Source organism: Pleurodeles waltl, chromosome 3_1 (assembly GCF_031143425.1).
Source record: "Pleurodeles waltl isolate 20211129_DDA chromosome 3_1, aPleWal1.hap1.20221129, whole genome shotgun sequence".
NCBI classification, from domain to species: domain Eukaryota; kingdom Metazoa; phylum Chordata; class Amphibia; order Caudata; family Salamandridae; genus Pleurodeles; species Pleurodeles waltl.
In genome coordinates, this window is record NC_090440.1 from 1862186488 (window position 1) to 1862199005 (window position 12518).

Below are 12518 nucleotides of genomic sequence, written 5' to 3' on the forward strand. Positions count from 1 at the left end.
CCACAATTCGACTTGCCTTTGCACACATTTCATTTTGCTCCATGACCGTTTCTCCTCCCTGTCAACATTATTCTGCAACATTTTCAGTTCTTCCACAGTGTCAATTATTTTCAATGCATAACTTGTACAAGTTTCATCTTCTTCAAGTAACAGTTCGCACTTGTCTTTGAATGCTATCCAGTTCAATGCGGAAAACCTTGCAACTTGATCTGCATATCCATTTCCCAATGACACATAGTCCTGTGACTTCAGATGTGCACTGCATTTCACCACAGCAATCTTTTCAGGCATTTGAATATCATGTAAAAGTTCTTTAATTCTCTCTCCATTTCTTACTGGTGAACCAGAAGAGGTCATGAAACCTCTCTGTTACCACAACTGGTCAAAATCATGGACTTTTCCAAATCCATACTTGCTGTCCGTATAGATCGTAACTTTCAACTGAGCAGAGACATGACATGCTCTAGTGCAGGCTACCAGTTCTGCTACTTAAGCAGAATACACTCCTCGAAGCCAAAAAGCCTCCAAGGTACCAGTAATTGAGCACACAGAATATCCTGCTCTCAATGTCCCTGTTTTGTCTCTCAGACAAGAACCATCGACAAAGATAATTTGGTCATTTTCTTCCAATCGGGTGTTTCTAATGTCAGGTCTCGGTTTTGTTCACAAATCAGTTACCTCAAGACAATCATGGCCAACATCTTCCTCTTTCTCAATTTCAGCATTTTCACTTGGAAGTAAGGCTGCTGGGTTTAGCACTGTGCATCTTTTCGATGACACATTTGGTGACCCTAGAATACTCGTTTCATATCTAGTCAACCTCACACCAGTCAAATATTGGGTTTTCGTCCTTGTAAGTAAAACCTCAATAGAGTGAGGGACCATTATAGTCAGGGGATGTCCCAATCCAATACCCTCACACTGTGTAAGGCTTTGACCAACTGCGGCAACTGCGTGCAAACAACCTGGTAAGGCTGCTGCATCTGGGTCCAAAGTAACTGAAAAATATGCTACGGGCGGTTTACACCTCCATGGACCTGTGTCAAGACAGACAAAGAACATGCATCACGCTCATGACAAAAAAATGTGAAAGATTTTGTGTGGTCAGCAAGACCCAACGCTAGAGCCCTGCACAAACCTTCTCTTAATTCAGTGAACGCTTTCATTTCATCATGGTCTAACACAGTGGGATTAGTGACTTCTTTATGGGTCAGCTTCTGCAATGGTCTTGAAATGACTGACAAATGTGGAATCCATTGGCGACAAAAACCTGCCATCCCCAAAAACATCCTGACATCTCTCTGTGTAGTCGGGGGATTTATCTGCAATATGGTTGTAATCCTTTCTGTGGATATTTTTCTTGAACCCCTTCTCAATCTGGTGACCCAAATATTTCACTACTTTCTGACAGTACTGTAATTGAAGTGGAGACACTTTGTGACCATTCTTTCCTAAATGGTTCAACAGGGCAATTGTATCATACTTGCACTCATCCCTTGTTTTGGACGCAATCAGTAAGTCACCAATGTACTGCACCAAGGTCGATTGGAAAGACAATTCCAACGACTCCAAATTCTTTTCCAAAATCTGATTAAATATGAAAGGTGACTCTGAAAACCCTTGACTAATTCTGCACCATCAATAGACTCGATCCAGGAATTTGAAACAAAAGAGAAATTGACTATCCACATGAAGAGGCACAGAAAAGAATACTTGTGACAAATCGATAACAGTGAACCACTCAACATCACGTGGAATTTGGAACATTATCACAGCTGGATTTAGCACCATGGGACAATATTTGACCACAATCTCATTTATTTTTCTCAAATCCTGAACATTCCGAACCTTCCCACAGGGCTTTTTCAACCCCATTATTGGTGAGTTACATGTACTGCTCAATTCTTCTTTCAGAACCCCTTGCTTTACAAAATCTGCAATTATCTGGGTTACTTTCATCAGGACATCTTGCAGGATATGGTACTGCGGTCATTGAAGAAAGACTGCATTCAGCTTCCCAGTAACTTTCACTGGCTCCACTCCCTTTTTAAACTTCTTTTCCTGTCAAATCCCACACCTTCTCCTTTACCTTTCCCTACAGTTCAGAATGGAGCTCTTTCACTGTGAACATTGGGAAAAATTCAATCAAAGGGTACTCCTCATTTGTAGTTTCATATTCTGTTTCTGGGGCTTCTTCCTCTTCATCATCACTGTTCGTCTGAATCTCAATTCCATTGTTAGAATTGGGGTCTTTGCTTGGCAGTCAGGTTAACCCCTGTCCAAGCAGGGACCCTCACCCTATTCAGGGTAAAGCAGAATCACCCTCAGCTAACACCCGCTCACCCTCTTGGTAGCTTGACACAAGCAGGCAGGCTTAACTTCAGAGTGCTAGGTGTAAATTATTTGTACTAACACACACAGTACCTTAATGAAAACACTACAAAATTACACAACAAAGGTTTAGAAACATAGAGAATATTTATCTAAACAAAACAAGACCAAAACTACAAAAATCCATCATACACAATTCAAGTTATTAATTAAAATGCAAAAAGAGTCTTCATGTTCTTTTAAACACAACGCTAACGCAGTTAGCATGAAAATGTACCTGGGTCGCGTCAAAATAACCCGCACAGGCGAGTGTGTGTCGGAAAAGGTAAGCAGTGTGTTGATTTCTTACCCGTAAGTGAGGTCATGCGTCATTACTCCTTCTCCGGTCCAATCGGCATGAGTTGTTTTTTTCTCCGCAGGAGAGAGATGCATTGATCCAGACAAAACACCTCGGGTCTGGGCAAGCTTGCATTGTTTTTCTGTGCCCAGCGATGTTGCGTCGTTGCTGCCTCCATCAGCGATGCCGAGCGTCGTTTCCCCAACCGCACTGCAAGCTTTGCATCGATTTCAGGCGCAAAGCCGGTGGCGTGTCGTTTCTTTAGTTGCTCTCGGGGGTTGCGTTGGAAATGTCCCCACACGGCGATCTGTGCATGGATTTCCAACCTTGGTCCACCAGCTTCACCTGTCAAGGCCCCAGGAACTTGATAGGGCACCACTTGGCAGGGCAGGAGTCTCAGCAGAGGCTCCAGGTGCTGGAAGAGAGAAGTCTTTGCTGTCCCTGAGACTTCAACAACAGGAGGCAAGCTCAGTTTCAAGCCCTTGGAGAGTTCCTCACAAGCAGGAAGGCACACAAAGTCCAGTCTTTGTCCTCTTGCACAGGCAGAAGCACAACTGCAGGATAGCTCCACGAAGCACAGTCACAGGCAGGGCAGCTCTACTTTCTCAGCTCTTCAGCTCTTCTACAGGCAGAGGTTTCTCTTGGTTTCCAGAAGTGATATGAAGTCTGTGGTTTTGGGTGCCCTTCTTATACCCATTTTTCCCTTTGAAGTAGACTTACTTTGAAGAAAAGTCTCTCTTGTTTGCGAAATCCTGCCTTGCCCAGGCCAGGCCCCAGACACACACCAGGGGGTTGGAGACTGCATTGTGTGAGGGCAGGCGCAGCCCTTTCAGGTGTGAGTTATCACTCCCTCCTAGCACAGATAGCTCATCAGGATGTGCAGGCTACACCCCAGCTCCCTTTGTGTCACTGTCTAGAGAGAGGTGCAAACAGCCCAACTGTCAAACTGACCCAGACATGGAATCCACAAACAGGCAGAGTCACAGAATGGTTTAAGCAAGAAAATGCTCACTTTCTAAAAGTGGCATTTTCAAACACACAATCTTAAAATCAACTTCACTAAAAGATGTATTTTCAAATTGTGAGCTCAGAGACCCCAAACTCCTCATGTTGATCTGCTCCCAAAGGGAATCTACACTTTAATCATATTTAAAGGCAGCCCCCATGTTAATGTATGAGAGGGATAGGCCGTGTAACAGTGAAAACCAAATTTAGCAGTATTTCACTGTTAGGACATATAAAACACATTAGTACATGCCCTACTTTAAACGTACACTGCACCCTGCCCATGGGGCTACCTAGGGCCTACCTTAGTGGTGTCTGATATTTAAGAAGTGAGTACACTTGCCAAGTCGAATTGGCAGTTTAAAACTGCACGCACAGACGCTGCAGTGGCAGGTCTGAGCCATGTTTACAGAGTTACTATAATGGGTGGCACAACCAGTGCTGCAGGCCCACTAGTAGCATTTGGTTTACAGGCCCTGGGCACCTCTAGTGCACTGTACTAGGAACTTACCAGTAAATCATATATGCCAATCATGGATGAACCGATTACATAACCATTCTGTATAGGAGCATTTGCACTTTAGCACTGGTTAGCCGTGGTAAAGTGCCCAGAGTAACAAAAACAGCAAAAACAGAGTCCAGCACACATCAGCAACCTGGGAAACAGAGGCAAAACGTTAAGGGAGACCACACCAAGGATGAAAAGTCTAACATCCATCATTTGAACAAGTACTCAAACACCTTGTTTTACACAACAAGTCTCTTCCCATTAGGGATACCGGACTTGAATCGCAGACTACAAATGTATGCATTCCTTGAAAATTGCCAATCTCCACTTGAACTGGATCTGTCATCAGGTTTGTCAAATACTGGTTTGCAACTCCCATGACCTGCACTGTTCTACCTGAAAGGGCCAAATTTGGAACTTCTGCACTTCTCACTGTAGAGTGTGTAGCTCCTGTGAAAACCAAGAATTAAAACTTGTGGCCTATAACCTTTCCCTTCACGTACGGTCCTCTTTGATCTACTTCTAGGGAAGTCGCAAGCACACATGGCTCCTCAACTGAACTGTCACTCATCCATTCATCATTTATTCCATTCTCACTGTGTAACGTGAATTGGTGCACTGTTACTTATTTCTATTATGCCTCTGACCTGTGACCTGCTGAAAAAGCATCATCTGTTGCTGCTCGATGGGGGCTTGAGGTATTTGAATTTGCTGTCTAGGTACCATGGGAACCTGCTGTTGCTTCGGCTGCAACTGTGACATTTGTGCACTGGCCATTTTCACCTGCTGTATGGGATGAATATTTTGCACTTGATTCACATTATTCTGAAAATTTGGATTGTGACCTCTTACTCGGTCCTCTCACATTCTGGAATGAATTGATGTCGTTACTCTGCTGAACAACACCTTCCTGCACCATTATTCTACACTCTCGTTTCCAATGTCCGACGGCTCCGCAAAGGTGACATGGCAATAGCTTCTTCATTCCCTGCACATCATTCTGAACCACTACAGTATTCAAGTCTGGACCACGATTCACGACCTCTACCTCTCATCTGTGGCTGGGACATCATGTTTCCCTGTGGCTGCTGCGGCAACTCCTGTGAAAAATTCCCTTGCATTCCTGTTTGAGCGGCCTTGATCTGTATCACCATTGCCTTCTCTTTCAACTTTTTCTGCTTTAACTCGATTTCATCACTACAGTATTTGGCATACTGCAACACCTCATTAATTGGCTTTGCTTGCCAACAAATCAAATGACTCTTAATCATCTGGCTAATCTCAGGTCTCAATCCTCACACAAATCTGAACACAAAGTGAAGCATGTCTTTCGCCTCAATTGTTTCTGTATCACTGTAATGCTTAAATGCCTGCAACAATCTCTCATAATATGCATGTATCGACTCCTTTGCTTCCAGAGCTGTCATGTCAATCTTCTGCCAATCAATATTCTTGGGTGAAATTCTCGATTTCAGAAACTCAATCACCTTATAGTAATATTTCATCACTTCAGGAGATGGTGCACCTGTATCCTTGTCTCTCTCTGGTTCACTTGTTGGCCAGTCTATACTCCTGTTACACTCGATCCACAGATCAGATGGAACCACTATCTCTAGTAATGTGTACAAGTCTTCCCACAAACACTTGATAAGTTTTACAAATCTGTCTGTCTGCTGATATCATTCTACTGACTTTTCTCTCAATTTTGGATAATCATTTGTAAATGATAGAAAGTCACTTCTGCTCCACGGGACATGAACAAATTTCTCCCCTGGAATTTCTCACATTGGTAAAATCTTTACTGGATCCTTTTCCTGCTGCACATTTTCAGTCAGCTCCAAGGAATCCCTTTTTCTCTTGTCTCTTCTTTACCCATCTGCCTTGACATTTGTCTAATGCTCCCCAGGTCTGAGCACTTTGAAGCAGTTCTTTAAGGTGTGCCTTCATTCCGGCTGATCTCACATGTTCAAAATCTTTTGCCTCAAAGTCTGATCTGTAACTTCTTTTCAAATGCTTTGTTTTCTCTATTTCTATGCCGTATTTCTTTGCCAAGTCAGCTAATCTCTGATGCACATTGCTCACTTCTTTTGTAATCTTTAGGCACAAATATCTAAATTCTGCCTCCATTTAGGATTCTAACCTATTTACCCCCATCATTCCCCCAATAAGTTAACCCGCTTCCATGCTTAGCCTAGTATAATTCAAAAGTTCTTCTCCTTTAGGGGCACTCTTTGGGGTATTCAGCTTGGCACACCATTCAGGTAATTGCTGAGCTGTAAGTCCCTGTACCGAAATGTTACTTGCTTGGACCGGTGGCACCTGCTGTGCAACTGCATTCGGTGTCTGCGGAGTTTCAAACTCTGACTAACGTTTGGCCCTGCCACAGTATTTGGAAGTGCAGCAAATGGACTAAGGTCTAGCAATGATCTTGATCCATCGAAAGTCTGTCCCACAGGAGAGACTACTCGAGCATTTTCATTATGTCCTTCCCACATTAGGTTCTGGGACATTGCTCCCAGTACACCTACAGTCGGTTTCTTCTATGCAAATATTGGTCCCGCTGGACCAACAGTAATAGGTATCGATATAGTATCTAGCACTGCTCTGGCTCCTATCCTCTGTGAGAGACTAACTCCCATAATCTGATTCATGATTGGAGTCAGATCTGGCTGTTTCCCTCTCACTGGTGTAAATCTTGGCATTACCCGCAGCTATACTTCGGGGAATAAAATTGGAGTTGGCTCAGTCTGAACAAATATTGGTCTCAGAAAGACCTGTTCCATTGGCACCACTAAGTAATTTCCATAATGGGCACGTCAGGATAAATTCTTTACCCCTGTGGCAGTTGTACCTGGGTCAGCACTACAGGAGTGGTAGACACATTAAGACCACTTTGCACCGCATTCTGTGTCAGGTTAGCACTACATGGTACTTTGACCACTCTCATGCACTTTATATGGTGGTGGTCGATCTCTCAATAACTGTGTAATAAACTCCTCATAGTCGGACTCCTGTTTCACTGTTGAAGACTTGCTAGCCTCCTTACTCTCAGATGGACTTCTTTTAGTTTTTCGTATAGTTCTTTTTCCTTCCTTCTTATTTTCCTGAGTTATTGCCGGAACCAAATTAATCCCTTGCAAAGTCTCCATTGTCCATGCTTTCTGAACACAATCTCATCTAGCCTCCACTAGAGTCTTTTCTGCCTTTCTCATTCGCCCCTCAAATTTCAGTTGCTGTTTCTGTCTGGCTACTAGCTCCCAAATTGCTAATGCCCCAAACTGTGCTGGTCTTGGAAGGGGCTTTGATTCATATAGCACCATCCGTAAATGCTCCAAAACCCTCAAATTGAACGTCCCATTTGTAGGAAATGCTAAGTTCCCATCTTTTTATGTCAATTTGCACCATTGCTTTAGCTAAAGACATGGCACGACAACCCTCTTCCATTACAATGTAAACCAGTGTATCTTCGGGCGGCCTAGCCTCGCCTACATTTGTTGTAATATACGTATCTTCCCTTAGAGCACTTTTCAATGCTTTGAAAAACTTCATTGTTTCTACCTTTTGTTTTTCAAAATCAAATCAGGGACTGTAACCGTGTGGGTGTGGAGGAACCACTCCAGACTGCGTTATTGAATTAAAAACAAAGGAATTTTATTGAAGATATTGAGGATGGCATGATACAGGTATGTTTGTTTCAGTCTTGTGATCCTTCCCATTCCTCCCGGTCGCCTGGAACAGGGTCGTCTGGCAATCATCTTCCGGTTTCTCCTCCGATACAAGGACGGTATCGCTGGTGCTGGCTCACAGGTGGGCTCCACTCCTCGTCTTCCTCCTTCCGACCTCCGCACGCTGAAAGTGCCGACAGCGGCACATTTGACCTTCTGGTGTCCCGCCGCTGCGGAACTACCGACCAATCACGGGCAGATTGAACAGGACGCTTCGGAGTAACAGGGGCAGAGTCAGCACAAGTGACAGCCATGTGCGGGCGAACGGATCCCAGCCCGTCACATACACTCCCCCTAGAGAGCGGCCTGTCGAGGTGCTCCAAAGCCGGATAACGGGAAAGGAAATCTGCAGCCACCATGTGTCTCCCCGGCAGATGCTGGATCCAAAAGGAGAATGGCTGTAAGGAAAGGAACCAGCAGAGAACACGGGCGTTAGTGTCCTTATGATGGGCAAGCCAGGTCAGAGGAGCGTGATCAGTAATCAGGGTAAAAGTCCTGCCCGACAGGTAATATCTGAGAGATTCAATCGCCCATTTAATCGCCAAGCACTCCTTCTCAATAGCTGGATAATGACATTCCCGTGGTAGAAGCTTCCTGCTGATGTACAACACTGTGTGGAGGGAATCATCATCCTGCTGTTGGGATAACACTGCCCCAAGCCCTATGTCGGAGGCATCAGTCAATAACACAAAAGGTCTACTAAAATCAGGACAACACAGCACAGGTTCCGACATGAGAGCGGTTTTTAGCTGGTCAAAACTACGTACTGCAGACACGGGGGGGTCCAAGGGTGTTGGGACAGGATTTTTTTAGCATATTAGTAAGAAGTTCCTCAATTGTGGAGAAATAAGGAATAAAGCGCCTATATTAGCCAATCAAACCTAGGAAAGCCCTAAGGTCCTTTTTTTTCTTGGGGAATTCCATTTTAGAGATTGCCTCTACTTTTTCTACTTGTAGGCTAATCCTACCATTCCCCACAATATAGCCCAGGTACTTGATACTAGTTTGTCCAAGTTTACATTTGTCTGGATTGGCGGTTAAGTGGGCCTTTCGTAGAGCATGCAATACGGTACCTAGATGTGTCATGTGCTCCTCCCAGGTCTTGCTATATATAACAATGTCATTGAGATAGACCGCAGCATATTGCTGAAAAGGTCGTATGATTTCATCCATGAGCCTTTGGAAGGTGGCGGGAGCCCCATGGAGCCCAAAGGGGAGGACAGTAAAGTGATATAATCCCGAAGGGGTAGCAAATGCTGTTTTTTCTTTGTCTTCCTTTCTTAAGGGTATCTGCCAATAACCTTTCATGAGATCTAGGGTGGATAGGTATTTGGCTTGGCCTAATCTCTCAATCAGTTCGTCGATTCTAGGCATGGGATAAGCATCAAAATAGGTTAGGTTGTTGACACCCCTATAATCTACACAAAACCATGTGCTGCCATCTGGCTTGGGTACCAATACGACTGGCGAGCACCAAGGGCTGGTTGACGGCTCTATGATACCCGCTGCCAACATGGTTTGGACTTCTTCTTCAATTATCTTTTGCTTTGCTTCAGGAATGCGGTATGGTCGCTGTCGTGAGACAGTATTTGTTTTCAAACGGATGGGATGTTGGACTAAGGTGGTTCTACCCGGATATTTAGAAAAGACATCTGGATTGTGCTGTACTAAACAGGTTAGTTGGTTGTAATACTCTTTAGTAAGATCAGGATTGATCCATGGGTGTACCTGGTTGGACCGATCCTGAGGAGTTATCTTGGGATATGGAATGTCGTCAGTAATCTCTGAGTTGATAAAGTGAACAGAGTTGTCTCCTGAGGGTTCTAGCCATTTCTTCAGTAGATTGAAGTGATATATCTGCTCCCTACCGCTCCCTTGTGGAATGGCCAACTTATAGGTGGTGGGATTGATCTGTGCTATCACTATGAATGGTCCCTGCCATTTGGCCAACAACTTATTGGCAGTGCTAGGGAGTAAGACTAGAGCTTTGTCTCCTACTGATAAGGTGCGAACAGTACTTCGGGTATCATACCTTTGTTTCTGCTTATTCTGTGCTTCCTGTAAGGCCGTATGGGCTTCTTCCCATACTGTATGGAGATTGTCTCTTAAATCCCTGGTGTAGGTTAAGAGGTCTTTTACTTCCTCTTCTGTGTCCTCCCACTGTTCTGCTAACATATCTAACAGGGTGCGTGGCTGTTGGCCGAACAACATTTCAAAAGGACTATGGCCTAGGGACGCTTGTACATGTGTACGGATAGCATATAAAACCAATGGTAGTTTCTTTTCCCAGTCCTTCCCAGCTTCAGATATACTTTTTCTGAGTAGGGATTTAATGGTTTTGTTGTATCTTTCTACTAGCCCATCTGTTTGCGGATGATAAACTGAGGTACGGATCTGTTTCACTCCCAGTAGTCGACATACCTCTGCCATTAATCTGGACATAAAAGGAGTCCCTTGGTCCGTCAATATCTCTTTCGGAAACCCATCCTGGAAAATAACTCTATCATAGCCTGAGATATAGCTTTAGTGTGTATACTGGGAAGGGGTATGGCCTCGGGATATCGTGTAGCATAGTCCACCAAGACTAACACATACTGTCTACCTCGAGGGGAAGGGGTAAGGGGCCCGATAAGGTCCATTCCAACCCGGGTAAAAGGAATATCAATAATGGGAAGAGGCTGAAGGGGAACAGGTTTTTGTGGAGAGGGGTTGTACAACTGGCATTTGGGACACTCGGAACAATGCTTACGTATCTCGCCATAAACTCCTGGCCAATAAAATCGTCTAAGGACCGCTTCTTCCGTTTTCTCCCTTCCCAAGTGCCCTTCCCCATTATCCCCATGTGCTAATTGTAACACTTGTTGACGGTGACTTCTAGGTACCACTAGTTGTAGGTTGTTTCCTCTTGTGGGCGTGGGTTTCCTATATAAGAGATTATTACGAACCAAGAATCGGGGACCTACCCCTTGTGCTGTCCCGGACTCGGCCTGCTGTCATGCATATTTTAAGGTAGGATCCTCATTTTGATTGTCGGAAATCTCCGGTGATTGTGCAAAACTTCCCAATGCCAATGGAACCGTTTTGGGATGGGTAGTTCTGCATATAGGAGCATCGCTGCTCTCTTTTTTGTCTCCTGCTGATGGCAATGCGTACCGGTTTGGGTTCTTCTGAGACCATTTCACTAGGTACTTCCATCCACCAATTTCTCAGAAGGTGCTCTTGTCCGGCTTTCTCTAATAAGGAGGGAAAATCCTCATGATCTGTCCCGAGGATTATATCCTCATCGAGGCTGGGAAGCACCGTTACCCGGAGTGTCTCACTCTGTTCTCTCCATTTCAAGTGTATTGTTGCAAGGGGGTAAAACCGTTGATCCCCGTGTACACAGGTAATGAGGACCTGAGTCTCTGTCTCTACCTGTCCTGGCAATACTAAATCGTCCCTGATCACGCTCTGGCTACATCCAGAATCGATGAGAGCCATCCTTTCTACTTCATTGATGGGGAGAGGGAGGATATATTTTGGTTTCTCCCCTCCGGCCCAGAATACTCTTCCCTTGGTCAGGCCTATCTCCATGGGCTACTCTGCATCTTTTTTTTTAGGGCAATGACGGGCAATATGGCCCCACTCTGAACAGTGATAACACTGGGGACCATGGTTTGTGTATCCAGAGGGACCAGGACCAGCTGGTTGTGATCGGTCGGTTCCAGGATTCCCTACAGGCCGCGGCATATGCATTCTAGGTATGGCCGGACGGGTCGGTGGTGGGCCCCGACTAACGGTAGCCCGGAAGTCCAAGCCTCTATGATAAGCACAGGCAAGCTCTATGGCTGTTTCATTTGTGAGTCCAGGATGTTGTCATACCCAGTTCTGGGTGGTAGGTGGTAAAGCATCTAAGTATTGTTCCAAGACTATGATGTCAAACATATCTTCTCTTGTGTTCTCGGTGGGATGTAACCACCTCTCGGCTGCATGTTGAACTCGATAATATAAGGTACGCAGGTTCTCTTGATGCTGCCATTTCATTTGTCTAAACCTGGTGCGATAACTCTCACTGTCCAAACCTACTCTTTCCAAAATGGTTTTCTTAAGGTCTTTATATGGAAGAGTACCGCTCGGGTTAATAGCTTGATATGTTGCTTGTAACTGGCCGGTGAGTAGGGGGGCGATATACTGACCCCATTTATCCTCAGGCCAGTTAGCAGTGCTGGCCACCTTTTCAAAGTTTGTGAAGAAAGAGTCGGGGTCTTCCTGTTCCTGATATCATTGCAACACACTACTCTGTACTGTGGGGTGTACTTTTGTATGAGCGATGGTATCGGTAAGGTTACCCAAGGCGGTCTCATGTACGAGTTGATTATTGGCCATAATCGTTGCCTGACTCTTAAGGGCTGTTTGCAGCGCCTCTCGTTCCTCTCTGGCTTCTTTCATTTGTTGTTCCCACATTAACTGGAGATGCCTTTGCCTTTCTGCCAACTGAGCGATTACATCTGCCATTGCTGCCTATTCTTCCATGGTGGCGGTGTCTCCACAAATCCCACTTCTGACACCACTTGTAACCGTGTGGGTGTGGAGGAACCACTCCAGACTTCGTTATTGAATTAAAAACGAAGGA